A 27,849-nucleotide genomic window follows, 5' to 3' on the forward strand; every position below is an offset into this window, starting at 1 on the left:
ATCCGCGGTATACGACCTGCGCAGACCCCGGCCCGAACTCGTCGCTCGGCCAATATGGCGACCACGGGCGAGGATACGGCGGCAGCGAGAGAAAGCCAGCCACGGTTGGAACATGGGAGTCGTGCTTTGCTAGCGCACTATACGGGAGAAAACCGGTCGATTGGGAGAACGCAGAACGCGACGCTGCGTGGCGCGACGATCGTGCGCGCGCTAGTCGCTGCCATCCCGCGACCAATCGGGTGGGGCGAGAAATCAACATGGCCGTCGTGCCGCCGCGGTTCGCTTTTCTCCGACGCGATCTCGTGTCCTATCCGTTTTCCCGAGGTTTTTCGCGGTACCCGTTGAACCATCGTCGTCCGACGCCCGCGATGACACCGCGGATTGGACGCCGACAGTGGTACGTAAATCGACGGTGAACCCGTAGGTTTTTCGTACGAACGAACGCGTATGTGCATCTCCCACGGAGCCATCTTAGGACTGTTCACACACGTGTGCCTGTGACGCTTGTATATATAGGGTGTTTCTCAACGGTTGGTCAAAAATTTGGAGTATTTATTGGACTCACCGAAGTCAAAAAGGAATTTCGACTGTATTGTACATGTATTTGAGAGCGCACACTTTCGAGATGGAGATTAGTGTACGTTGGGCCTTATCAGTGCGCGGGTCTGTTTACTTTGGAGTTGGACTCAAATATACTTGGACAAGAATTTATTGGTTATGAAAATGATTTTCGTTTATGTACGATTTATCAGTATTATTTAAGTGATTGTCGCCAAGAAAAGCGTGTGGTTCGCATACTGTAGGATTTGTTTACACTTTAGATATTTAGTGTAGAATGTGTTGAATATTCTAGTGATTTGAATCTTATACATGAATACATATTGAGTATTTAATAGTTTTGTTCTATTGTCGTGTTAATAGGAATTATCACGCGTGGATAAGGAGAATTATACTGCCACCTATTGAACCATACCGAAAATTATCACACTCTTATCACAAATGTAATGTAATCCTAGTGCAGATGCATTGTTTCTTATTTATATCTCAAAGACTATGAATATTACTTTTTCGGTTAGTTCAGTAAACTCATGTATAAAGTTTTGACTATCCACTCGAGGACATCCTAACTGTGCACGTGTATTTTGTGCTCCGAACTTCCTCAACATGACACTTCAGTTCACATTTCTTGCGTTCCCTACATCCGTTTGCCCACGAATGATTCTTCAGCGTCAATTTACGAACACGTAAAACGCTGTTGAAACGCCATACTTCAAACCTTCCCCAGTATGCATCTTCGCCGTTGCAACCATTATTACATTCCTCCTCCATAAATTATCCGTCCGACTTGTGTGCGTAAATTAGCATTTTAATTGCATGGTCGTTGTTGTGCTTCCTTAATTCCCGAAATGTAATTACGCCGACATTTTATTTGGATATTCAGAGGTTCGCGTAGACTCTGCATTAAACGCGCATCCATTAACTGTCACATACGTTAACGGCATGACGTAGGAGTCCGTGTACTCGAGATGCAATTCGATAAACATACCATAAGTGCATTGACTCCGATAAAAATTGCCTCGTCAATTCGTCCAATTACTCGTTAATCGTCCCGTTGTCGCCATTTGGGCCACAGCTTTCCCATTTTTAAAAAACGACAGGGTGGTTGGGGGAAACGAAGCGGACAAATTAAAATGCACATGTTCCGATTCGATCACGTTTTCGCCGTTAAAGGCAAATGCGTACGATAATTGCGACACTACGGTTAATGATCGTGACCAAGGAATCTCTCGAAAAATGGTCTCGCGATAAATTATCTCCGGCGGAAACCAGTGATCGCGCCAAGTAAGATTCCAACGCATTTCTCTCTTTCTCGGTCTGACCCTTTCTCTTTTCGCTGGTAATCATTAGACGACTCGCGTGACTCGGAACGATGCACTTAAGCCAAAAAGGTAATCATAATCGAACCGTTTGTCCGTTCGCTTAATTCGCCAATGACATTTTTACCGGCTCGTATAACTCCCCCCGGGGGCCATTAAGCAAGACTGTATTGTATAATCGCGCGATTACGAAAGCCGTCATTCGGCCAAAGTAATTTCGAACATTTTATATCCCAAGGCTGACTGCGGGGCAGTCCCTTTTTAAATGAACCGCGCGACTACACCGCCGGGTGGCAAAGATCCGAGAAGCGCAATATTTATCAAGATAATTGCCAGCGTTTCCCAAGGTTCTTGCTAAATGTGCGACAGATTTTATGACGCTGTTCCTTAATTGGTCAACCGCCCATCATCTTTAACCAACGAAATTATGCGTTACAAAATCTTGAATATGTACTCTCTCGAGCAATGATCTGAAGACTATATAATATTACTAAATTATTTTTTTTTATAAGAAGTATAAATGTCCCGAAAAAGAAATGATTTTATGAAATAATTTAAAGTTATTATCGATTCACTATACCCTAAAGCACCTCCTGGCAGTTCCCGTCGGACACTTTTAACGAGTCTCCCGCTGCGAAATCGACGTCGTCCCATTACTCTTGTCTATCATTTTAACATATTATCAGCGTCTCGTTTAACGAAGGTTAAGGCGACGGTCGCGATCCCTTTTTTATTGTGCCTGATCAAGTGGCCGGTAAAACAAGACATTGACGCGGTAATTAACGAGGGAACGTTTTCATCGGCTGGTGGACGTTGTCTGCCCCGTTTGTAAATTAACCGTCGTCGCGTTGGCCACTAATCTGAGATCGTGTACCGTTGGGGTGGGGGGTGAAAAAATGAGCGAGAGCGCGAGATATGGCGGAATTCCGGGCGATAATGTACGAACTTATCGACCCGATGTGACGTGTATGGTCTGATAAATAATTAACTGCCGCGTAAAACCTCATAAACTGAATGTAATCGTGCGTATACACGGTGATCGCGCGCATATGCTTTTACGCCTGACCGACTTTGTCGGATTGCTTTTGACGCGAGCGCGCGGGGTTAACGCGACTTCCTCGCCGTCGCCTTATGGTCCGCTTAATTAGTCGTCATGGGCCGTAGCAATGCAATCGGGACCAGATCGTTCGCCGTCCCCCGTAATCTTGAATGTAACTGGTCGGGAGTGAAATCAATTAAGAAGGCCATTTAACGATCATTGTCCCCGCTAATAAACGGAACGGCTGCTGATCCCCACTTCGCGTTATCTTTATTCAATATCGAATTTTTTTCACGTGTAGATACATGAACAACACGGGTTCTCAAAGATGGGAGGGGGTGGCAGGTACCTGAATGATGAAACCTAATACTCATCTTCCGGCTACCGGGTTAATCGACGCTTTACAACCGATCATTGCGCAAGAAATCGTAACGACCTGATCGAATTACCGGTATAATAAACAAGGATCGTACTTTAATGAGTTTTTTCTTCTGTTATCGCATTTAAAGAGGCTCGTTCAACAACGAACCGATACACCACTGTGCGTTCGTCGGAAGCACGCGCGGAGTAGTAACGATTCTGCGTATAACCCGGAACAGCGTATAAAGCTGCGTCTACACTCTGTAGCAAAACAGTGTTATATAACGAATTGTTATGAACTGTGTTATACAACGTGTTCTTAAACTTGTTTGAAGATTGTATCTTTTGGACAAGTCTGTAACAAGTTTGTATAACATTTCGCATCTTATTATTAATATTCACGCGTATAATTCCACAATTGATGGCCCGTGACAGAATTGAGAAGGCAGCAGCCAGCGAACGGGATGTTTAGTCGCTGTTGCACACCCGCGAATTTTCCCTCTTTCGCGTCTCTGCTGTTTTCTCCTGTGTTGTATTATACGTCTGTCGCCGGAGTGATACGAGGTTGGGGAAGGCGCTGGATCGTTGGAAAAATAGAGGACGCACCGTAATGGATAAGAGAAAAGCGAGGGATCTCGGGTAGATAACGTCCGGGGATGTCGGGCTTTTCCAAACGTGGAAGAGGGTAGGGGCGCCGTTCGAAGGCCTCGAAATCAATTTAGAGAGCTATCTGAGATGGTCGGATAACATCAGCGACGTTATCGATTTCTTTCTCTCCGCTGCCAGAGACGATTGCGCCCCGCAAATTGAACGGTCCGGAAGAACTCTGTTCGTTTCGTCGTTTGAGCCCGCGTTCGTATACCCCCCAGAAGTTATAAATCTTTGGGATCGTCGCACGGGTGGATCTTGGTTACGCTTTCCAGAACGAAAGTGGAAAGGTAGTAGAGCACACCTGGACGGAAAACCGTGGCGATGGGGAATCGAGCTTAGTCCTGTCTGGACGGCGATTGATATTCGGATTAGTAATCATACTACTGAGGGGAAACAATTATCCGTGCATGAAACGCATGTTGGGTGAACGAAATGAAAAATTATGAAGACACCGCTCTCACTATTCGCCTGGGGAGAGTCGATCATCAGGGGCAGCCGAGCGAGGCAAATAGGCAAGGACGGGTGGCGGCGGCGGTCTGGCTTAAGCAACACGCGCGATAATGACCCGCATAAAAGACACAAGCTTTACAATACTTGACGCAACGTATCATCACTTCGTGCTTCGTTAAAGCCCAGACGTGTATCAGCCACTCTGCGATACCGGTTGCGTTACACTTGGCAGACGCACGCGTAGTCTCCACTAACCGTTTTTAATATCTCACGACCTGTATCCACCGCGTCGTGCGATCCTCGGGTGGAGGGACTCGAAAGAAAAGAGGGAACGGTTAATTATCGTGTTCGTGGTGAAATCATACAGACGCGATAATTAACTCTTTCTTCTTCTTCGTTTCGTATTCCTCTACCCAATCTCTCTGTCTCCCCCACGTGGGTTCAGCCCTCCCCTCGATCGTTTTTTGCGCGCGGTACACACACGATGTGCCCGGTGGCCGTGAGCCCGGCGTATTAATTATTAATCGCGTTAATTAAGACTCGATTCCGGCCGAAGTGGGCCGGTCGACCGGCGTAGGTACATTGTTAATGCGGCTTGTTTCTTCACCGACACTTCCGGTTTCTGAAAATGGATCTCCGGTTATCGGGGTATGTTAACAATACCTCCATGGGGCCCATGAGATCGCTATGATGGCTTATAACGCTACGAAACGGTTATGGTCCCTCACGTGTACCTACGTCACAGTCTGTTTAGCTGATATCGTAGGATTTTGTATTTTCACCGAAAACTCAACTCTCACGCGTGTGGTTACTGCCTTTGTTTGTACACGTGAATGCTGCGTCCGGCTATTACCGAATGGGTCGAAAGACCGTATCGTCTGAATTGGCTGTCACCCATTGCGAAATTTTCTTTGGACTCTGTTAACGTTCACGGAGACTTGTCGGAGGAGAACGATCGTTTCCGGCATTGGAAGGAAAAATAGTGCGGATCGTGACGGATGCATGGCGTCGACATGATTCCGAGGCCGGCTGTTTCGATCCCTGTGGGTGCTTCGTCCCCGCCCGTCGAACACGTCAGATGCGGAATAAGCCTCTCTCTCTCTGCGCTGCGGAAATATAAATGCGTGAACATTGTCTTTTGAAGCAAGAAAGAGGGTGGTAGAGGAGGGGATGTGGCGACAAAGAGGAGATAGGTCTACGTCTCCACTGCCTGTATATACATACATACATACATATGCTACACAACTGGTCCTCTACTAAGGGAGAGAAACACACGCGACTCGAAGAACCCGCTGAGGGGTTGAAGGGAGAGGAGAGAGAACGAGGAGCGTAAGAAGGGAGAAAGAGGAGGATAGCCTCGAGGGGCCTTCAGGAGGGCTCTCTGCATTGAGTTGTAAAAGCGTTCGTTCGGTCTCGCCGCCAGGCGGCATGGTCGCTTATGTAAAGGCCCGGCTACACGCCGCGTGATGAGTGGACGCTGTTCCGAGCGTTTCTTCTTTTAACTCTTTGGTCTCGCTTTTGCACTCTTACCTGTCGTTCGCTTATGTACGCGCGAGTAACCGAGCGAGGCACGGCCCCGTATATGCGTGAGTACACTCTCGCGGCTGCATACCCGCGCCACGCTGCTTCGTACCCGTGCACACACTCCTCTCCCTTCCCAGAAATCTTTTTACCCTGTCCCCCTCTCCTTCTTGCAACCAGCGAGACAACCCCCTCATACCCGTCGCGAAGCGTTCGTTCCATGCTTGTTCGCGTGCTCGCGTGTGTCTCCCCCGACGAGAATCGAGAACCAACCGTCTCGAACGAATGGTGAACCTCTTTTTCGTCGTGCTGGGGCGAAGACACCACCACCACCATCGAGGCACTCGGCCGAACCAGTCCCGCAAATTGGACCATTCTTTTCGACGGATGAGCGATATCGCCGGTCGGGAGAACCGCTTTTTCCTCGCTGGCCCTGCACGCACCAGACTACGCGGAAATGACGGGTTCAGAAGCGCGCGAATAACCTCCGTTCACGAAGATTGTACATCGATCGCGAGCAATGACAGTATCATTACTTGGGGTATATATCGACCAAACAACTTGGTCGTCGAGATGCGTTTCGGCATTAACGGCCCGGGTTGCGGTTCAGTTGGTCGTGTTGGAATTACCGTCCTCGGGATGGGCCCGATTTTACCGTGACGATGGAACCGCTGTTGGACGTGTTTTCGCGATCAGAGTCCGCGAAAACGGTCACCGCGGCGCGAATGTATGTCGCGCGCGGTCGCGATTAAGCAACAGTTTATTGGGTCTCCTCGCGGGATCTCGTGGGGTAGTATATCTATGTGGATCAGGTAGGTAAGTTAGTCGGTTGCCGGTTTAGTCGTGGCCGCGCGGAGTAGAGGAGCACGATGACGAGAGAGAGTGAACCGGTTATGGGCGAGGCCCTTCGACTCTTCGTATTCTTGTTCCCGTTCTTGGGCCCGATGGGGATGGCTGGGGGAATGGGAGGGGGTAGGAGAGATGAAGTTAGGGGAAGGGAGGCCAGCCGGGAAAGAAGAGGGGTATACCAAGTATGGTGGCAAAGAGGATGATGGGGTACCGTGGCTCTCCCGCGAGAGGAGAGAGATAGAGATTGAGCGGGGAGGCGGTCGGCCGAAGAAGGGAAACTCTTGTATGGCCGTGGGACATATATCTGTCTCGCGAGAGCGAGGCGCGCCGCCAAAAAATCAGATCGAGTGTAAAAATCGCATAAACTCGTCCTGGAGAGTCGAGAGAGCTATGTCGGCCCGGTTGGCGCTCGCTCAGAGCTCTCTCTCGCTCTGTCTTTTTCTCTTTTCCTCGTACAGCCTGGCTTCTCTTTGCCTCGCTCTGCCCTTCTCTCTCTCTCTCTCTCTCTCTCTCTCTCTCTCTCTCTCTCTCTCTGTTACGCTCACGCGATCTTTTTTCTCCATCTTTCTCTTTGCAGCCAGGGCTACACGGCCGCTCGCATGACTCCACCTCGAGGAGAGGCCGATCACCTCCCATATTTCCTCTTATTCTGGCTTGTCTGCCGCACGAGAGAGTTATGCGGTTTGCCGCGCTTATGAAGGATCCGCTCTTTATCGACAACCAAAGGCGGTCGGTCGACCGGCGGTGGTCACGTTCTTCGGTGGTGCACACACCGGTCGAGGAAGAGGGGCAACGTAAAATAATTTCACTCCGGATACGGATTGCCTCCTCCTGACCAGCCGTGCACGTGTTAACGCTTGACGTTAATGAAGCGGTTGGCATTAATAAGGCGATATTTCACTGTTCGGGTTTTATCTCGACCTTAAAGCTACCGGTCTCTCAATCCGCCATCGAGTGATGGAGTGTTGCGTCGGTTGGCCTCCAGGGTACATACACGATTCACGGAACGTTTAAAATTGTCCCCACTCTTCCTCGCCGAGAGAGAGAGGATCCATATTTTCGAAATCTTTCATCGTTTCTTTTGAGCATTTCGTTCATGCTCTCTTACGTAGGAAGAAACCAATTAAACAGGATAAAACTATTTCGCCAGAAACTCCTCCGCGAATGTTCTTACACCTCGACCCCTCCCCCTCCCCATTTTTGTGCTCTACGTGCGCGAAACTAGTAGCTGTATTATCTCTGAAATCCTAGGTGGACTGGGCTGCAACCAACGGGCATGCCGTATATCAGAGACTCGTTCGCCGACTGCCGTTGCAGTTTACACGATCGATCTCACGGAACGATACGCAATTCCACGGTTTACCAAAGGGATCTCTCGAACATTGCCGGGAGACTCGAGGCAATTACCCTTTCCTCGGGCAACTGGTACCGAACCCATGAACAAAGCCAAAGCGTGTTCGAGTATGAGTTTGTTCGTACGGGCGAGAGAAACGGGCGAAGAGAAGGCAGAGGCGGCGCGGCGAGTCCGTAGCCCCCGAGCAGAGCCGAAGTCGGCGGACCAGGCCGGCAGCAGGATGTACCGGAGAGAGCAAAGAGTGCAGTCGTTGCAATGCACCTCCTAACGAGCTCGCTTTGTTTTGCGGCGCATGCATGTGCACGGTGCATGTAGGTATGGGTCCCGGTGTATATACGTTGTAGAATGTATGCACATACGGAATATAAGCGCAGTCAACATATACGGGGTGTCCTGTCCGATTCCTGTCATCTGATTTCTAATTTACCACATCGTATGCAACATGTGTTGTTCGATATTCGGAGTTTCTTGTCTTTTCGAAGATTGCAGAATTCTACCCTGGAAGTATATGCGAGAAAATGGAATGTATAATTATACTTGAAACAGAGGGGGTAGTTTTTGTTTCACGAAACTCGAGTAAGAAATATGGCGTAATAATTTCGTCAGACCTTTAGAAATACTTCAGATTCGATGAACAATTATCCAGACCCGGTCGGTAGTTAAGAAAATTAATTAAAATCGTTTCGAAGCACACGAAGCGTCGTCCCACGGTAGATCCCTTCGCACAAGGATACGCGCTGGCGGCGGCGGAGTGCAGAAGGGTCGCGTTATCCTCGAATCTCGATGCAGAAGTTCGCGGCTAGGTCGTCGTCGTCGAGTACTCTCCCTCCTCTTATCCTACTTGTCCAAGTCGCGTTCCCCCGGTGCCGAGCGTGGTCAGCGTGCAGAAGAACGTCAGATCCCTTCGCAGCTGTCCGAACCGTGAGAAGAAATACGAGGTACGTGGGCGACACCCGGTAGATTCTACGGTGTGCGGTATATATATATACGAGCGTATAGAGATAGGGAGACAGAGGGAGACCGGTTCCATACATGGCTTCCGAACGCTTCTTCTTCTTGCGCTAAGACCGCAAGAGAGACAAGCATCAGCTGCCGTTTCCCTCCACTAATGAGATGGAATTGGACGTGGCCGAGATTTTTCTAGACTCGTCCCCGGGTGGGTAGCAGCCAACAGCAACAGCAACAACAGCAGCAGCGAATCAACCGTGGTCCCCGTGTGCAGCCTGTGGCATTGCCGTCTAGTTCGCGACATTCCCGCGAGCGTGACCGGCGGCGCTCTTTGATACCAATCGTTTAATTGCGTCCCATTAGCCCCTGCTTGGGGCCCTCCCCTTCGCTGAATGCGGCCAGGAACGAAAGTGGCTGGTTGAAAGAACGAAGAAGGGCCCTGTGCTCCTTCGTCGGTTCTGTTTTCTTACTCTTTCCGTCCTGTCTCTGTCCCCTTTCGCTCTCTCTCTCTCTCTCTTTCGTTCTTTGCTTTAGCGTCTATCGTCCTGCTCCTCGGACGTTTCTTCTTCTTCTTCTTCTTCTTCCATCGTTCATCGACCAGGTAGGATGGTGCGACGCGGTATATACGCGACCAGGCATCGTCCAACTTTTTCTCGCCGGCACGCTGACGACGACGACGACGGTTCTCGTTATATCTCGGGCCCGCCATTCGGGGCCCCGCTACGTGATGTGACGCCGGCAGAGATGGCGACTCGTCTCGGCTCAACCGGAGACAGGCCCAACCTACCACTTTTTCCAGGCCGGGCTCCTGAATACCGCGTTTCCTAAAGGTACCCCCTCCCCGTCCACTTTCGGTACCCTTCCTCGTCTTTCTTTCTTTTTTTACCTCGACTTTCTTCCTTTTCTTCTTCTTGCACGGGGGCCTCTCGTCGGTGAACGCACCGCCGCGCCACAGTTTTGCGCGGCCACGGGCACACACCCCGCCCCCGCCTCTATCCCCCTCGAAATCTTTGGCCCCCGGGTTCCGCGGGCGGAACGTCGATCAAACCAGAACTGCCTCCTCTGAAATTACACCGGCCCGTTTCGGCAGGTCGTCCTTCTCCGTATTCCTCGTTAAGAACGGCTACGCCTTTGCCGCAAAGAAAAACGTCGATGGTAGATTGACCGGCCGTGGATCCATCTCGATGATTGCGCGCAAGTACGTCGCGAACGGATTCTCGTACATTCCTGCGGCGGGAACGACAGAGGGGGGTAGAAAAAAAAGGGGGACACGTTGCTCAACTGAATTTTGACGATCCCCCCCGGGATCCTCGTGAGACGAATAGAAAACGGAATCGTTCTATCCGGTTTCACGAGGTGGTAATGAAACGTCGCTGGGCCTATCAGTCTTTCTAGCAGCTTCTATGTGTCGAACCCCCCTTCCATCCAGAGACTGTACATCTTTTTCACCATTCCAACGGCGACTTTCTTTTCCGCTGGTATCCCCCCTATCGACATCTGTGTTCCTCGAAATTCCCGAATGCCACGGTAAAACCGGAGGTAGCAGCACGGCGAGCCGCAAATGGCGCGCACGCTCACCGCTCGAGGACGCCTCGCCGCCCGGTTGATTTAATCGGATTGCTTCGTTTCGACTTTCGTCCCGCGTTTTCTTCGTTAACGACGACACTCGAGTCCCGGTGGCGGTACCGCCACAGCAGCCGCCGCCGCCGCGATGAAGCTATGCGCGCTGGAACGCGTAATGAGCGTACGTGCGATCGGCCGGAGTAATCTGCCCTACTTCGGTATACGTCGCATTAACTTTAACGATCGTTGAAAACGGCGGGGACGAGGAGGATGAAGACACACACCGAGAGTAGTCAGCCGTGCGCAGCGCGTCGGAACGCACCGGGACGATCCGACGTCCAACTGGGCACGGCAAGCGTGTTTCAGTAATCGTTACCCACCCGCTGTTACGCTGGTCGAATCGCGTGGAAGTTGTTGATCACCGGGTGTGCAACCCGGTGGTACCGCTTTGAGAACCATTGCAAAATCCGTAGAATCATCCCCGTGTTACATCTGCAATCCTTCTAATGGCCGGTTCCTCTTATTGTTTCAGGTAAGCAGCGCACCCTTAGAGATCTAGCGGGACGGTAAAGAAACGAACGTTGTCGCGGTACGAGTAAGTAGAACCACAATCTAACCCTTTTCAACGATCTAAAACCGTGTAGCAGAGCGGGATGTTAGGACCAGCGAAGAGTGTCCACAGGTACCGGTGCCCGCGACCTTAACTCTACCCCTCCTTCGACTGATAGTCGGGGAAGATTCTCGGGAACGGGGACGGGTATAAAATGCTGTTACGATTCTTAATGACACGCGGCATAGGTGGACGAAACGAGCGTTCGAGCGTCGTTCCTCATGTAGGGCCCCCTCTCCCCCGATGGAAGAAAACGTCGCGGCTACGCGCGGGATCGGTAGCCAGGTCTGAAGGGGGGTTAAGCTTTATAAGGCGCAAGGGAACTTAGCTCGTTGGAGTCAGCACGACGGTAGCTAGTGAGGATTTACGACCCCCTCTATCTTAGCACGGTTTCGTCGAGCAGCGCAACACGTCGGATCCCATCGGCAATGGGATTATATCGCATAGAAGGTGGCTGCTTGTATCGCATCAAGATAGGTAGATACCGTTCATGAGAGAAAGAGAGAAACAGGGTAGGGGGGGGGCAGCTCTAGTCGGTGCAGCGAACCGCCAGCACACCGTGGTAGCAGCATCAGCAACGGCAGCAGAAGCAACAGCGGTCGTGCCTTAGGCCCACTCACGTTGCATGAGTTCCGTGACGCCCCTCTCCTCCATTCCCATCCCCCTTGTACAACCCTATCCTCTTTCTCTCCAGCCGTGCCGCTTCTTTCCTTCCTCTGTATCCCTCTTTTTCCAACGTGCCGTATTCTTCTCGTGAGTTTTATTTTCCCTCAATTCCGGGAAGCATCGCGCGCGCGAACCACGACGTCGAAGGGGATAACGGGCGCTCACGGTGGTGGGGTGGAGGAATGGTACACGGTGCCCGCGAGAGACTGTTCGAACCAGAGAAAGAGCCTCTGCGGAACAGCCGCGGCGACGAAGAATCCCGACAAAATGAAGAGAGTCCGACCTAGGGGGGGGGGGCAGAGTGGGCGAGATCCGTAAACCATCCGCGCCGCGGTGATTTAATTGCGTCCGTGCGGCGTCAAATGGCTCTCCTTCTGGTTCTACTGTAATTTGCCGTTTACTCGAGACCAGATACACCATATTAGGCCCTTAACGAACCGACGGACCAATGATTTATCCTCGGGATCGCTCGAGACGTTGTCCTGGCGCGCGGACATCTGGACGGCGAGCAACGAGTATCTACTTTTCATAATTGGCCGCCAACGGTACGTTGTTAGGTACAAAGTAACAAGATCCTCCGGCGATTTACACCATTTCTGGGGCCAGCCGTTTTGGTCTTCGTTTCCGTATTGATTTTTGCCGATCATCACCCCCGGCCCACCTTAATGGACGAAATCGTCGAAGAACCTGCTGCTGCTCGCGCGCACCTGCGTGGTGCGTACGCCGCCGGCCGGACAGGTCCCAAGACCCCGAAGACGGGGCTCTCGCGTGAACGAACCGAGATCGTAAAGGGAATTGGCGCACGTTCAGACGCGTAATAAAGACATTTTCCATCGGGCCGCGCATCAACGTGGCGGTTAATTAATGCCGGCCGGACTCGTTCGATATCTGTCCCGCGGGGTATCGCCAATATAAATAATAATAATTTGGCCGAAAAATGCCGGAACATCCCTCCGATGATTATCTGCTCGTAAACTTCGGCATAAAGATATCGCGAGTAAATTGCGAGCCCGCTCGCGCGCGGAAGGGTTTCGAGAGGTTCAGAGAACACGACGAAAGTGGGACGCGGGGGTTGGGCAGGGTGGTTTGGAAGGGAAGGGACGGATAGAGAAGCAGATAAAGATGAAGAAAGGGAAGAGAGAGAGAGGGAGAGAAGAAGGTGAACGCGAGGGAGCGAGCGAAGGAACCGAACTCACGCACGCACTCAGAAGGGGCAACCAAAAAGCCTTCGGGTTCGGGCTTCACGCTCGGAAGTATTGCGGCGTGGCTCCGGTGGTTATTGCAATATAGAGACGGGGCGGCAACAGACCAATCACGTGCCGGCTACTAATTTGCTCGGCTCAAACAGCTGCCGTTCTACCGCCTATACGAAACCCCATGGATCCCTTCGCCTTATTCTTTCTCGAGTGTATCTACCTTCGATCCACGATCGAGAGGATTCGATCCCCCTTGGACTCACGCTGCGATATTCGATCGTTCCTTCTGGCCTCCTTCGTACCATTCTTTTCGTGCTCTTATTCGATTCCTTCGGCTTCTCGTTCGGCCCACCTCTCTTCGTCCACCTCCTCGTCGTCTTCGTCTTCTTCTTGCTCTGGTACCCACTACCTACCCGCTAGCCGGACAAAACATTTCTTAATTGGGTTTCGTTCGGAAGGAACGTCCATCCGGCTCTTTCGGAGGGATACCCGGCTGCTTCTGCCGTTACCAGGACTGTTGTTTGCGCTTCTGTTGTGCCGTTCGCCGATGCTGTTCCTTCGCACGATTATTTACTTCTCCTCCCATCGCTCGTCAAACTTATCCCCGATTTGAAGAACCCGGGCACCTCGAGACGGAACGAGCCCCGCGCGTGGAGCTAATAAAAATAACGAGCCACGTTTCATCGGTGCGCGATAAGGAATAAATAAGGTCGCGTTTGTACGATTTCGATCGGTCGCCCCGCAGTCCCACCCGGTAATTCTATAAATAAACGGTTCGTATAAGAAAAAAAATCGTTCACCCGATTGCTCGGTTCGCGTATAATGCCAAGAAGTCCCGCGATACGTCGTCGGAGATGGCGGCCGACGTCGCGGGTCAAGAAGAAAAAACGGGGAGCCTTCATTGGGGCTGCAACGATGTATTATAATCTGCATGTAATTACAGGAAGCCGTGTAATCGAGGGCTCGCTTTACCCGTAGATTACAAAATACCCGTCGAACGAGTAAATAATTGCCTACTCGATGTTGACTGGGCATTATCGGGACGAGAATTTCCCGTGCGGCGCTGATAGGGATTAAACGCCGATAATCGAGGACCCGGCCCTGCCTTTCCTTACGGCTAGAATTACTAGTACACTTGCGTCGTTATTTTAATGGCGTAACCTTGCCCACGACCGTAGGTGAATTATTCGTTGGTACGGGGGGAAATGTTTTTTCGAAGTCCACCCTTGAAGTGTACCGATCGTTTGCCGAACGATCGCGAGATTCTTGCGATACATCGACTCGTTTCACGGTGACAAGACGCGCGTGTGACTCACGTTGGATGTGTCGGTCCCGTGGCGTCTCGCGAACTTCGCCGGGAACGTTTACGATTAACGACCATTAACAGCCCCGCGTCCCAACCCCCGTTATAAGTCAGCACGGCTGACAGTAGCTCTTGCGCTCCGCGACGCGGCCCAGAGGCCCACGCAACTGGAGGCGCGTAAATAATGGCGCCGGGACGCGACGCGACTCCTTGCGATATAATGAAATCCCGAGGCCAAGAGGGCTGCTTTCCACTCGGCCGTGAATGACCCTCGGGCTTCTGTGATGCATACCGCGCATCACCCGCGCAACCCGCCCTGACCAGGCTCAAGAATTCTCGGGTTTCAAAAGACGCACAGAGGTTTTAATACCTTCACCTCGATTCTCTTTTAATCGTTTAACGTTCTGCCCTTAGGAAAGTGATCTGCGTGATCCTGGCACAAAAGTGATGGTCGACACCGAATTTCGCCGACAATGTTTAGTTATCGATGTCGATAGAAGTCGACATCAATAAGTAAATGTTGTTCGCGAAATGATTGTCACTGAGATAAAGGTAACCCAGTAACAATCGCTTCTGATAGAAGCTTTCTGGAACCTCTTTCTCTAAGGCACGTATACACGTGTGCGCCAACGGTACTCAAAGGGTTAAAAGCGAGACCCGTATAAGATGTTTCCAAACGGTAATAAATCTTACATTAAAAATTCTTGACATTTTAAATTAGTCTAGTATGATAATTTGAAAGAGAAGTTAATTTTGTGGATGCTTCGGGCTCCCGTTTAATAGGTTACCATTAATTAGAGTTCAAGATAGTAGACCACACGCTAATGGTTTTCCTCGGCAATTCGGTGCCCGATAACAGCTTCATTCGTTCAAAGGCATTCCACGAGGCACGGAAAATAAATACCTGGTCGGTCGTGAAGGTTCACCGGGACCTCTTGACACCATATTTTTCTCCCCCCATCGGTCCGGCGGACTCTATGACTAGCTTTCTCCTTTGTTCCGCATAGTTTTTTTGCCCTCTCAACCCACCACCACCTCCGTTCTTTCTCCTTACAGCACGGACGTTCCTTGCATTGTTTCGCAACTTTCACCCGTATTTTCGATACGCGTTTCTCGCCGTGCCACGGCACCGGAATTCGTGAAACGGACGGGCAAAAAAAAAGGTCGTACAAAAGGATCCTATTTATGGGGGAGCGCGCCAATGCAAGTACGCTTCCGTAACTGCCCTGCCCGGGTGTCTTTCACTCGAGCGCGTGTCTGCGAATCCTAAGAGTTTTTCGAAAATCATCCCCCTCCGGTCACCTGGCTCGTATATACCTTCAAACGGAACGTTATATTGCAGTCGTGACTTTGCCAGTGTCGGTGCTGATAGGATATTCTCTTCTAGAAAAATCACTTGTGCAGTGAGGGTACGAACGTCCATGTCGGCAACATTAAAAGTGAGTAGAGACGTTTTAACAAGTTTAATCATTTTTACGGTATAGTATGTATTTATACTAATATGTTATGGTACAACTATACACATCCATGATTTTCACCTTATTAAATAGATCAGTTAAAAGTCAGATATCATAATATAAATTTATAGAAAGTGAACGTCTCTTTAACTTTTTTTAACAAGTGCTTACATTTCATAATGAAACAAAAAGATTTTTAACCCCTTAAATGACGAGAACGAATCTGTCCGCTGCAGCAAGTCGATCGTATAGGTGACTTCTGTATACATTTTGGCGAGTTCGCAAACCGATTCACCCATTCACTTTCGCCAATCTAAACTACAACCACCATCGGTCTTGAACGTCTCGCGACAGGATCGCGTTTCTTCTGGCGCGTGTCGTCTGCGTATCCGCGGCGAAGGGTAATCCAATAGCCACATCGATCACCCGGACCACTCGAACCATTAGACTCCGCATCAGTTTATTGGTCCACACATCACGCCATCGCCCAAGAGGATACCTATCCCTCTCTCTCTCTTAACCTTTCCCTGCTGCAATTTGATTTCGCTCTAATTACCGCCCCAGGCAAATGTTTCTCGCGTGCGATGTTTTGGGTGCCGAAGCTAGCCCGGGACAAATCCACCTGCCGGAAATTCGTACGGCGATTAACATAATTAGGCGACGCGGCGTCGCGATCGACCGCATAAATTTCTATCCTAGCCCACCCTCCGCTTCCGAGGCCGTTCCTCGCTCGATCAACTTCTCTCGGACTTTCCAGTGGACCACACTGGACAACACTGGTGTACGTATAGTCGGGAGCTGATAAGTTGATGAACTGAACGGCAATATCATAAATCTTTCAACGGTACGTGTATCCTAAACATCGCACAGTTTCACCGTGTACACGCTCGGGAGCGTCAAGCCGCGAAACCCGGTCAAAAGTGGTTTTCGGGTCTGCCCTGAAATATAGCCAATCTCGAGAATGCTCTCTTGTTTGACTTTAGACACCCCCTCGTTTCTCGCCATCGGTTCGACGATGGTTCGCCCTCCTCGGTTACCGCAGGAACAGGGCTGACTGTGTGGTGCCGTAATGCCTCTCTCGCCGGATATGCAAATCAATCCCGCAGTTTCCAATGATTTATTCGGAGCGTGCAATTCGTTTAAGTGTATCCTGATTCCATTTGGATTAGCCGGCCATTTTGGTTATTTGCTGCAAACACTTTCGAAGCATTCGTACGGAGGCTCGAATCACACTCCCCTAGTTGCTATTCCCTCTCTCTCTATCTATCTTCTTTCTCGCCCGTACGTTGTACGAAGGAGGCCATGTGTCCTGTTCATTTGTCCCTGTTCCGTTCCGTGTATGTACGCGTTCGTTCCTCGCGCGACCTTTCCATCTTCAAATTTAAATATAAGTAAAAGGGTCCACGAGGCTGGCACAATCCGGGAGTAGCACTTTCCGGCGGGAGGGTTGATTTGCCTTGCATGAAGCTTAAGAAGCTGCCGCCACTGAAAATTCGTTGCATCCCCGTAACACGTTGGACCGAACGACCCTTCCCCCTTCCACGGCCTCCCTCCTGTTTCTTCCACAGCGAGAGAAGAACGAGAGAACGAGTAACAGAGCCGAGTCTTTTGAGCCCGAGCGTCGCGACGCCGTCCGCGTCCCTTCTCTCTTTTCATTCACTTTTTGTTTCTTCAAACGGTCGCCGCCATCCTCCTTCCCCCTCGTTTCGTCGCCCCGTATCGCGTTCTCTTCTCTCACCAGACACCCCCGACGGCCGCCCACGCTTGAATTATCTTTCTTTTCTTTTTTTATTCCTCCCGACTCCACCACCGTTCCCGTTTCCCCGACGCTCACGTATCAACACTGTATTTGCCGCACGGTTTTATGCAAATGTAATCAGATTATTTGCCATTTGCTTGGGCGTTTTGCAGACGGCCACGTTTTCGTAAGGGGGACGAAAGGGGGAGGGCAGCGTTAATAGTGGCGCATGCGTTACCGCGCACCGCGAACGAACGCCTCGATTCCTTAATCGATCGCCGTTACCATGTTTCCATCGCCGATAAATTTTCGGCCCGTGACCACCGCTACACGTATCCTCGATTATCATGTTGCGTTATGGGAACGTATGAATTTAAGCGGGACGATCCGCCACGGTGCGCCGGTTTAATCGACCGACGTTCCCCGGTGGTTCCATCCTGCACCGGTCTCAAGACGATTTTCTGCAATTTCTGCGATCGACATCAACGATCGATCTCGCGAAGAAATATTGTACCGCGTGTACGTCCAAATACACCACTTCGACTAGTTCAGAGTGTTAATCATCAGCTTCGACCGTGTTGTTTATAACTTTGTGCCATTTAGTTGTGCTGGAAATTTATTTTGAATACCATTCGATCGGTAATTCAAATTACGATCGCGTCAAATTGACGGATATCCGTAGAGATAGGTATACCATATAGAGAATTTCGAGATTAGAAGACATTCGAAATGCGTCAAAATGGAACATCCCCTAAACCTAGTGTTAAAAACCTCACGAACATTTTGAGCAACCCAATAGTTAAGTGAAATCTCTGACAGAGGAAAACTAGTTTCAAATTCCACATACTTCATTTACAGAACGATAGCACTAGTTTCTTAATATTGCAACATAATTAATGGCGTTTTTAATCGAATTCAGGGGAAGAAAATCTTCTGGCGATTCGAAAGAAATTTCCTCGATGGTCGTTTAATCTTCCCTGTGCCGATACAGCACGGTTATATCGACCGAAGGAGCCAGAGGTCGAAAACCCCGCGACATCCAGCACCGCCGTGTGGATCGGACCCGGTTGTAAAACCCTAACGACGCCCCATGTAATTGGAGTGACCCTGTTTGACCACGATAATAGCATCCCTCCTTCCCTCTAACTCGCCCCACCCCCTGTTACTTCGAAATCGGCAACAAAATCATATCAACGGGGGTCGAGCAGCAATTCTCCCCCTCGATAATCAATAACTTTTCAATACCCATCTCTTCCTTCCTTAACATTGTTCCAATGCGCGATTCGTCGAATTGTCGGCGAGAGTTAAATCGGTCCTGGAACACCGAGAGATAAAGTCCGGCTTCGGTAGACGAGGGTGTGTAATCGGTTTGCAAGGAGAAAGTTCCAAGAGTTTCTATATAGAAAGACTCCTCGGACCGTGTAGAACTTCTCTGTTTCCTGGTACGAATCGAGGACCCACCGATTTTCCAAGGTAGATACCTATGTCGCGAAAACTTTCATACCGCAAGGAAGAATCGTTTCGCGATCGTTCAGATCGGTCTGGTAAACTGGACCGCGTTATTTTCGGCCTAGGGGAATTGAAACCTCAAGCATTGTTCTCTCGGCTGGTGTAGTGTAGCGATCGCCACGGTAGTAGGGGCTTTAGATTGGATGTCATTCCGGCCTGGCGGGGCAGCCGTTCCCGCGGATTCGCATTTATTATCAGCGATTTAACTACTTCAACATCGCCATCGCCGGCACCGCCATAAATATCAGCTACCGTAGCCCCGGAGAACGATCGTTGTTGCGATAGGGATGCACTAGATCGCGGTTGCACGACTCAACGAGGAACGGGTGAAGGAGTGTGGGACGAGAGAGGGGTGGAACGGGAAGGTGTGTGCGCGCGGGCGGGTAGCGAGGCGGACAGAGAGAAAGAGACGGTACACAGAGAGTGGGTTTGTGGCTGAAGAGAGTGAGAGAGGAGAGCTGAGGGTGGGATGAAGCCGCCTACGGGGAGGGGGTTGAATGCCAGGCAGGGGGTGGGCTCCGACGGCGAGACAAAGAGGTGTAGCGAGCCAGACCAGTCGAAATAGGACGGTAGACACACACCGGGGGCTACGAGTACAGTCGACGGCGGGTTGTACGCTAGAGGCTATACTTATATCTATGGGCGGTGGTGCATGGTGTGCCATGATGGCAGTAACTCCGGAATCCCTGGGCTTAAACTCACCTCGCGCTGAGGATCAGTGGGGAAACTTCCCGTACCGCGGCTTAAAGGCTTCGTGGTTGCTGCTCCCTTGCTTTCCCCGGGACCCGGGAGCAACTTTTCGCCATGTTAATGGGCACAATATGATCATACGTGAAGCGTTCGCGTATTTATACGCGTCTCCTCCCTATCGCTTCTGGCTACAACCACTTACTGTTCTATCGTCGTCTTTTGATGGGGGATGGCTCAATTTTCACGGAGGAGTTCATGGAAATTCTTTGCGTAAATATTTCCGTCTCCAGGCTGTTTTGTATAGATTCTTGTGACCTTTTCGCTGTAACACTCGCATAGCTGTACCTGGATCCATATGGACTCAAGTTTTTAAGAACTCCATCTAACTCACTAGCCTATGAATCGTATTTGTGTTAGGTATTGTTCATATTAAGACGTATAGAAAAAATGGGCATCTTGACTGATTGCGTTCGAAAATAATGTTTGACTATTTAGAATATTTAAAATTAAACAATAACAACTTATCTCTTCTATCAAGAAGCTTCTCGGCTCAGACAAGGCATACTTTGTAAACGTTTACAGTCTACTTAGGTCCAAGCAAAGTATATACCTTCACAAATTTTCAGCTTAGTATTATTAATAACACTCATTGAACTAAGGATCCACTTGTTAAAATAGATTCCATTGACTTAGCTAAGACTGCCTATGTACTTTAACTTTAGAAAAAACAGATGCACTTGTTGCCTGAAACCTCTCTTCATTCGATCTATCCTGTTTCGAACGACAATTCTGAATTCTCAAAATAACGACAATAACAGACTTCTTATTTTAACGCAGAAAACAAACACAACAGAACCATCTCACAGCTCGGAAACCAGTGTGGCACAAGTATTATTCGTTTCAATGACTGGGCTCGTGTAACGCAAGTGCCGCGAGTTTGGCGAACACCCTCTGTATAATACGAAATCTCCGTCGTACATTTCCGTCTATATTTAAGGTCGGAAGAATAGCGTTTCGTGCAAGCTGCGCTCCCGCATCGAGGGGGGTTACGAACCACCCCCTCCTTGAGTCTCGCGTATTTTAGCGAATTCCTTCTTATAGAGAACGATCCTATACGTTTTACGCGCGTCTGAAAAGTTACAGAACTATTCAAGGTAAAGGGAGGAGGTACTCCCATGAAGAAGTTACACGTATGCTCGAGTATATCCATACGAAGTCGAAATGCCAGGGAAAGAATAGATCGAAGTTCGTCGAGGTGTAAGGTAAGGATGTTCGATCGAAGGTCGATTCTCTTGTTTAACACGTTACTGTCATATATAACACATACACTACTGGCCAAAAGTATGAGATTAGAGTTCATGATTGATGGAACGATAACTCATTCTGTTACGATAAAATACATATAGGACACTACACTTTCCATCCGTTTTAACACGTTACCTTCATTAACTCTTTGTAGAACAATATTTTCCTCTTACCTTAATTACCTCCTATACTTTTGACTGTCAGTGTATGTGTCATACATGGCAGTGTCGTGTTACCCAAGAGAATTGAATCTGAATCGAACATCCCTAATGTAAGAGTATAGGGATTCCAACACAGACGAAGATTCGTCTCTAAAATCTCCTTCTGCTTTTCCACTGTTTACTCTGACTGCGAATCAACCACCAACGGGGTCCCATCCTCCCACGCTCCCGTGGTCCGTGGCTCTTGAAAGGAGATACACGATCGCTAATAAAGACATTAATATTGACTGGCAAGTATATCTCGATGTGCCGGAAGGGCAGACGCGATTCGACTTTCGGATAACACTTGGGGAATAGAATGGTCGGTCACGACAGGAATAACATTTAAGAATAAAAGATGAGACCACAATGAAACTGGCTATTGCTTATTCATAAGGTGCACCGGGAACGGCGGGGGTATTGGTATCGTACCGGTTTTATACACCGGAACGCGTACATAACGAAACGGACCTCTCTCACGTGTACGTACCTGTGGCGGTTCCGTTTCGCTCGGGCCCCGCGCAACCCCGAAGAAAAAGAAAAGAAAACAAAATGCAAAATTGAACGCTCCTCTGGTTGGACCGGCCGCGCGAGGTCCCGATATTTCCATCCAGAGGCGCCTTTTCATCTTCGCGTCTACGTGGTGTTCGACTCCGATCCTGCGGTTTGTTGAAAGCTTGGACGAACTGGTTCGAAATGGAATGCTTTACGGAACAGTGACGCCCCTGAACGGTCTGCTTAATCAATCTCAATCTCAAGTTGGATTAAACTTGATGTTTCTTCCAATTTAACTTTGTACCACTTATATTGTAGTAGATCAGGGGTGGGTCAAAATCAAGTTCTTCAATAATAAGAACCACGTATAATACTTTTCATACATTTTTGAATATCCAAGAACCACAGAAATTATTACTTCACGTAATATAATATGACAGATTATTCATAGAAAAGTTTTGAAAAAATGGTAATGAATTCCAATATTATCTTGGAAGCCGCAGTTTGCCCACCGTTGTAGTCGACTATTGCATACATTCGCAATAATTTTCATCTTGGGATGAATTCTTTTATTTAGGTGTGTGAATCCTTGAAATTATAGATCTGAAACAAATATATGTACAGCATATTATCTTGTTTAAGATTAATCTACGAATCTGCATTCTGACGCAGAAACTGTTACTATGCAGCTAGTAACGAAAATATTCAACTGTTAAGATAGTGGGTGGTTTTCTAAATTTATAAACCTTGTGTAAATGTTGCATTATACCAAAAAATATTGTATATGTATAATGAATTTTTAGAAAAAATCGAGCTGTACACGCACATGCTACAAACTGTTCGTCCTAACAATGTACACAGCATGAAATCCTGTCGATCTTACACTTTCGTCACTCCACGCATTTTCTTATTTGCCCCCGGAGTTCCAATTTGCAAATTTTCGTCTCAGGATTTACAGCATCGGATAAGCAACAATTCACGACGTTTCACTGGTCAACTGACACGATAAAAACCTTGGTTTACGAGTGAAAATAAATTCGATCGGTTTACAGAGCTGCTCCGTGGTGACTCAAATTTATTCCGGGGCTAATTATCGACGGTGATTTACGGCGACAGTGCGCGTACCTACGTCATCCGTAATTAAGGGCGTTCGAACGGAAAAATTATGCGTTCCAACTGCGATCCGTCCGAGATCCGGTGAAAGCTGGCGAGACTCTCGGGAAGATTTCCTCCGAAAAACGAGCAGCAGATGTCGGCGAGGCGAGGAGATCGACTCCATTGGAAAAACAGGTTCCATGGGGGATTCGGGCTGGACCGTCCATAATGGTCCCACCCCTTAGGAAGGCCGCGGCGCGTGTTACCGTTACAAAAAGGGCGAGAGAGAGAGGGAGCGTCACAGGCCGAGAAAACGAATGGTCGAATATCAGGTTACTCGTGTACCGGAGGTCCCGGTAACAACCTCCCACATCCGTAACAATTCCCCTGATTACTTCCCCACCGGCCCTTACAATTTGCCAATTTACTCGAAAAACTCGTAAAGCATCGACGGGTGCTGTCGCGGCCGCCATATGCAACGGAGGAGTGGGGGGCTCGCTACACATTTATCTTTTCCCGCTTTTTCCCTCCGTTTCTCGCGTTCGTTTTCTGCACCGCGAATCGGGCCCCCGGTTGCATGATACACACACAATGGTCCTTTTGTGCCGTGTCATCTCATCTGACGGATTCCCTGCTACCGGCCGAAAATTCGTTTTTGCTCTTGTGATTCGACGAACCAGGGGAACGTCACTTGTTATCCAATAGTCCCTTGCGAATTCGACGAAGCAGTTGCCACGACTTGAATAATTGGATGATAGAAATGATTGGACTGAATAGCGCGTAGGCAGTTGGAGATGGTTTGGACAGTGTTTTTACAAGTTTATCATATTGTTTGGAAATTTATGTTGTGCGACTTATTTGTAACTGCTTTTGTATTTGTTTATAGGAAGTTTTCTAATAGTCAGGGTTCGACGAATCGCGACAAATCGTATTCGACGACAATCATAATGTTTTAATAATATTTTACCTATACATTGTCCAAATATAGGTATGTATCCTAGGACTTTGAAAGAATCTATGAAGTTCCTGGAGACTGGATTTGTCGAGCTCTGATAACAGTAATAATAGTATCTGCGATTGGAATATTAGAAATTGTTTTCTAACATCTTACAAATTCAAGATTAAGGTTAATGGAATTTATTGGAATTACATTTCATTTTTCCTACGAGAAAATATTTATAATTTAAATCGCATCTATTCCACTATCACTATTCACCTGATTTTGTTCTTATTCCTTGATTTCATCAATGTTAAAAACGTCAGAGCGTGTGTATTAAATAACTAGTGTATTAAATGAAAAAATCCCAAGATCTGACGATTATTTCAAGAAACTAATCAGAAAGACGAGGTAATCAATTTGACCCCAAAATCTAAATCGTCATATTCCTAAGGTATCAGAGACCCCGTGCAACATTATCGCGGAAAATGATTGCTAAGGACCGAATTAGCCCCCGTTCAGCAGCTTGCATTACCGAGCGGGAGCGGCGAGTGCCTTATCTTCCCCTTACACGCCTGGGGATCAGGCTTCCCATCCCCAGGCCTTTAAATGTCCCGTACATCCCCGAAATTAATATCTGTTGGCCTAATATCATCCGTCGACCGTGCGCGCGCGTGCACAGTCCCTGTGGCTCTTCGCTACAGCATTACTTACGAACAGCTTTATTAAACCGAATGTTCCGAATGATTTCCCCCATTACTTTTTCCCAGCTTTCTTCTTTCGGCGAGCGACTAGATCTCTCGCTACTTCCTCCCGCAACTTTTTCGTCCCCTGGCTTCCGGCCAGACGGATCGTCTCGCGGTTAGCAGATCGTCGCAGATCATTAAACGATACTTTGTTGAACCGCACCGTTCTTTGGCTGGGGAACCGATGGTCACTTTTTCACTGCGCAAGTTTGTTAGTTTGTGGTCACCGAATTGGTATAATCCACGGGGAGGAATTGTGGAGGGATTTTATTGGAGATGTACACATTGTGAGTGGCTGCAACATTTTAGTGGTCAAATTTACCATGAATTTGTAATGGTATAATGCCAGTGGTGGGCAAACTTTGTCAGGATAGGAGCCATACAATACATATCGTCTATCACAAAAACTAGAGAGCCGCATTCTCTATTAGAACGATATTAAATTGTGAGTTACGCTTACAATCTGTGTATATCTATACCACACTGTATAATAAAGTCAGCAAACTTACAAAAAAGTCATATTATATACGTTTACGGCTCTGAAAGCTACCTCATTATCATTTTTCCTGAACTTTTATATTAATAATCTATAATAACACAGTATGTACCAATAAAAAACTTGCCCACCGCTGATACATGCCATACAGGTTAACACAAACTTAATTTTGCTCCCTTGTACAGAGAAACCATTCATTGACGTGACAACATTCTGTTTAGTTCCTCTAACTGGTTATCCATACCATTTGAATTTGCATAAAAATTGACAATTCAGCCATCTACTTCCGTCGATAAAGTCGTAGACCACCTAGAGCTTCCTGTCGTGTACGTATTCTAGAAAAAACTCGAGTTAAACGAGGCCCCTCGATGGGAGAGCGTCGACGAGCACACAGCATCGAAAGCTTCCTTTTACCAACTAATTATACGATCGACGCGAGATCGTTCGGGGATACCCGAGACAACTTCGGGGCCGTCGGCCGTTCCACTCGGCGAGCGCAAAAACGTCGAAAAAGTTCCCGGCACCGCACCGCCGGCAAATTGGAACTAAAAGTCGATCGGGGCCATTCGCGCGCGCGCGCGTGCAAGTAGGAATTTTCGATACACGACGGCGGCACAGGCGGTAATTCTTTAACGCGAGTACTCGGGCCAGCCGCCATTGCTCTTGTATACATCGTGTGCTTAATAACGAACCTCGGAAGATATTCGGCTCACGGATGATGCGACGATGATGATGATCCGCCATCTCACCGCAACTTGGGAGGTCCGCTCTTGATATCCCCCCCTTCTCTTGATCCCCTCGGTTGGCCTTCCACCCATTTCTTCTTCGTACACGCTTCACTCTTTCACCCTCCTCCGTAGGCCCTCCTGGCGTCTCCACCTGGTCCCCCCTTTGCTGCTCTCCTCTTCATCCTCCTTGGTCGTCTCTAGATCCTTTACCTCGCTCTCTACCTTCGGAGATCTTCCATCCCTCTTTCTTTCGCTGCTCGGCTCCCCTCGCGGTTCTCATCTTGCCCGTGGCTGCTCACCAATCCCTCTTCCTCCTCTTCATTCTCCTCGGTCCTCTTGGTCTCTTCCTCCTTCGTCGCCCTCTTCCCTCAGCCCTTCACCTTCCCCTGGTCACCATCCCCGTCCCAGCGCCAGGCTAAACGTCTATTCTCCTGATCGTCCCCCAGCCTGAGACGACGACATATACCCATGTGAGCGTCGACGGGCCTCCGATCATATTTTTTGCATCGAGAACGGAAGAAAACAAGACCGTAGACCCCGGAGCAACGCGCAGTCGCCGGGCGATTTCATTCCTTCGATGCGCGACATACACACAACGATATAGGCCCTTCGAGATGAAGGCGGTCGCGAGGCTCGTGAACGTTCGCTTGAGGTTTCGCAGACATAGCTGGCGTATCCGGGTTGCCGTCCTCTTTCTATTCGTAGCCTGTTTCACCGCGTAAATTAGGTGCTGTTGGACAGGGTCCTGGGGATGGAATTGAATGGCTGATGTTGAACGGAACTGCCTTTTCATGTGTAACTTCTATTTATCTAACGGACAGGCCCTCGTGGGGGTTATATGTTCAGTGGTGAAGTAGATTTTACACTATGCTTTTGCTTTATTTCCATCGTTTTCTATGGGAAATTGATCCCGCCCCCTGTTGGCAGGGCTTCACGGCTCCTTAGCTTCATATTGTCTCTTGGAGGGATATGTAACTGTTGGAATAGAGATGTTAGCCTGAGATGGCCGTTCAAAATGGCGGCCACTAAATCTTGCCTGGAGTAGTATGGCCTTTGTAAGTTTACAAAGGGGAAGATAAATAAGAAATACATACTTTACTTGAGCGTAGTCTCTTAATAATCGTATTGTAACGGATCATGCAGTGAAGGATATCCATGGGTACGACAAATGGCGACTTGGGGATCTTCAACAATGGCAGTCGATAATTCGCAAACGATGGTAAATGATTTCAGTCAAAACTTTTATTCTTCAGATTTGTTAAAATTTGTGAGAATACTTCCATCATATACAAATCTCCCCCACTTCATCGACTCGATTCATTTAACTTCGATCTTGCCTGCTGAAATTACCGAACAAAACGTTTCAACTCCATCTTGCCATGTTCCTCCTCTAACACCCCGAAAACCTCGTTAACCACTTCGTTCTGCTGGGTGGTAAAAGTCATGGGAACGGTGATTCGCTAGAAACGAGCCGCGATTTCGATTCTACCGGCGAGGATTAATAGCTACCCGTGTTCGTTGATGAATTCGCGAGGGCGCACACGGGTTTCCGCTCGGCGGATCAACGTGCTCTCCCCCCCGGGGGCCAGGTAAAAAGAGAGGCTGAACGGTATGTCGAAAGTCTGTGGAAAGGGGGGTGGATGGCGGTGAGGGGTTCGTCGGTGGGTAATCTGCCGTGGGGTGGAGGGAGGCGGTGGGCTGGCTCGGAACAGAAACAGCAGGATTAAGAGAGACAGAGAGGGGAAGAAATGGCAGGTCCGACGTAAACGCAACCGCTGCATCGATAAACGTAACGTCGGTAATAACTGGCAATTTGCGAGAAGGACTTTTAGTTAGGCGGTACGCGTACTTGGGTATTCGAGAAGACGGGAGCGGTGGAAAGGGTCGAAGGAGGGAGGAGAATGTAGGATGAGGCGAACGGAAGACGGCGGGGGGTTGGGCGAAGAGTGGCGGAACGGGGTGTGGGGGTCGCACTCGGCTCGATGGGATGGGAGTAATTGCTATGAGAAGGGGCTGCTCGCTCACGTCTTACCGAGGGATTTCGCGACGATATTGCTGATATAAAA

General features: G+C 48.9%; 1 protein-coding gene across 1 annotated transcript in view; it reads left to right on the top strand.

The window, feature by feature from the left end:
* Positions 1-27,849, top strand: part of LOC107185344 (homeotic protein ultrabithorax-like) — a 147,702-nt gene that overhangs the window by 71,424 nt on the left and 48,429 nt on the right. The window lies entirely within an intron of this gene.

Source organism: Dufourea novaeangliae, unplaced genomic scaffold (genome assembly GCF_001272555.1).
Source record: "Dufourea novaeangliae isolate 0120121106 unplaced genomic scaffold, ASM127255v1 scaffold60, whole genome shotgun sequence".
NCBI classification, from domain to species: domain Eukaryota; kingdom Metazoa; phylum Arthropoda; class Insecta; order Hymenoptera; family Halictidae; genus Dufourea; species Dufourea novaeangliae.